A 2,674-nucleotide genomic window follows, 5' to 3' on the forward strand; every position below is an offset into this window, starting at 1 on the left:
AAGAGAAGAATATAAAATAACATGAAACTAAACTGGGAAGTACTAAGGAACTGACTTACGAGGAAACACACGGAGGGGCACACAGTCATGAGGGAGAACGCGACACAACTGAGGGAGACGCAGACATAAATACACAGAGGGTTAACGAGGGAAGTGGGAACACACGGGGAACACAGCTGACACAGATAACCATAACGAGACAGGGCAGGAGTGAACACAACATGACGCATACTGACGAGAGACTGTCAAAGTAAAACAGGAAGTACACGGAGGTTCAGACAGGAGGAGAGAGAGCACGGGGAGAACACAGACATAACGGGCTGGGGAAAACATGGAATAAAACACAAGGAGAGACGAGGGCTCACAGATACACAGGGGCACACAGGAGGTAACCAAATAAGGAACATCTTAACTAAATAACCTAGGAACCAAGGCATAAATAGGGAACAAAATACAAAACACACAAAAACTAAGAATACTGGGCCAACATGGCCCAGGACCATGACAGTTAAATCCTCACATTGTTTTGTGTTTCATGAGAATTCTGTTTACAAGAACAAGATTAAAATGAGAGAAAAGATTAAAGTGTTGCACTGAAACGTCTGTCCTTGCAGCTCTAAATCTGTCGATCTAACTCATTAAAATGTGGGTGTACTGGAACTGTTTGCATGTTATTTCTCCAGGCCCATAGGGGGCGCAGGTTTGCACAGTTTGCTATGTTGAGCCAATTAGTCACTAAAAGAAGTGTGATAGGAAGTGTTTGCTCATGAGTGAAGCAAGACATGGTGTGTTTCTTCCGATCCAAAGCCATCCACTCCGTTAAATCCCTTTGAGTGGCAATATGAGCAAGTTTCTTAGTTGTGTTTACCTTTCAGACAGGGTATATGACATTATTGAAGCGATTTGGAAACATTTGATGTGTTTTATATGTCCAAGTTCAACCTAAGCTAATGTTTATGTGACATTTCTGTATTCTGTATCATTTCAGTTTCACACTTTTTTGCATTAAATCCTGTCCAAATACAACACGTGCCTGTTCCTTGGAGGAAGTGATGCAAGAGAGAGTTTAGCTGGCTGTGAATCTCAATATAGGACACTGGGTCACATTGGGTGCAACAGTACAGTGAAATCATAGCGCTCTGCGAGGGACGTCGAGTGACAGTTCTACTCTAACATGGAGAAATCAGAGGCTGAAGGTCAAAACGACGAGGAAGCAAGGTCCACTCGCTCAAGAAGGTCCTCAAAGTCTTCAGGAAAACTGACTGTTAGATCATCTGCAGCATGTTCAAGCAGGTCGTCAGCATCAACCCGAGCCAGTATGGCAGCAGCGCGGGCACAAGCAGAAGCTCAAGCAGCAAAAGCCAGATTAGCTTACGCTGAGAAGGAGATGAACATTAAAGTAGAAAAGGCCCGTACCGAGATAATCCATCCACAATACAAGGTTAGTCATTAATATACTGCTGCATGGGCTGGCCTGTAGTTACATCGTAAGGGTTTAAAAACTGAGGTTTAAAATGATAGTAGCCGCATAGACACCAGTAGTTTTCTCTCACTCTCTCGTGCTCATGTGACGGATTGTTTTCATCTTCATCTAAACTAGGTGCAGGTTGACTATTTTCATTCTCTCTCTCAGGTTGCTCTGGTTCAACCTGGAAAGGTTGAACAGAAGCCATTTCCAGTGCGCTGCTTACTGTGAACTCGATGTGGTGCAACCGTATGTCATCACTGCCCAGAGTGCATTGAGAAGTAAACAACAATGGCGGCCTACTGGTAAATCGGTTTCATATAAAATGTGCTTCAAAGGAAAACATTTAGTGTATTTTAATACCACATATGTGTTTTTGAAAGCACAGTACATATTTTAGAGCAAACATGTCTTAATAGCTGGGGTTCACTTTAAAGATCACAGGCACGTGGAGCATACAAACTAGAACAAACATGCTTTGCAACATTAAGGGGCGATGGTGGCTCAAGAGTTGGGAGTTCGCCTTGTAATCGGAAGGTTGCCTGTTCGAGACCCGGCTCGGACAGTCTCGGTCGCTGTGTCCTTGGGAAAGACACTTCACCTGTTGCCTACTGGTGGTAGTCAGAGGGCCTGGTGGCGCCAGTGTCCGCCTCTGTCAGTGCGCTCCAGCTTGGCTGTGGCTGTGATGTAGCTTGCCATCACCAGTGCGTGAATGGGTGGATGACTGGTTGTGTAAAGTGCTTTGGGGTCCTTAGGGACTAGTAAAGCGCTATAGAAATGCAGGCCATTTACTATTAAACTGCAGTGTGCCAAATGAAAAAGTCAAATACATATTTTTCGGACCACCAGGTGCACGAGATTATAAGGCACATTAAGCAAAACAAAGCAGTCAGATAAATCAAACTTTATTCATCTCATTCTTCTTGCTTCCTCCACTTCTTTGATTCATTAATGCTGTATTCTATCACAGCTGCTCTATTCCCATGTTGTTGCAGTATATTAATGACTAACCTCATATTGTGGATGGATTATCTCAGTTGTTCTCCTGACTGAAGTTTGGTCTGTTTACAGCATCCTGCCATGCGATTGCATTTGTCTCTAACCATGAGGAACCTTCGCGTTAACTTTTATCGAGTGGAAAAGTGGTAGCGTTCATCCTGCAGCTTCACTGTTTATGTTATGCTAACATAGCTGTGTCGCTAGCGATCA

Source organism: Haplochromis burtoni, unplaced genomic scaffold (genome assembly GCF_018398535.1).
Source record: "Haplochromis burtoni strain Fernald_Lab_line unplaced genomic scaffold, NCSU_Asbu1 Contig_150, whole genome shotgun sequence".
Taxonomy (NCBI): domain Eukaryota; kingdom Metazoa; phylum Chordata; class Actinopteri; order Cichliformes; family Cichlidae; genus Haplochromis; species Haplochromis burtoni.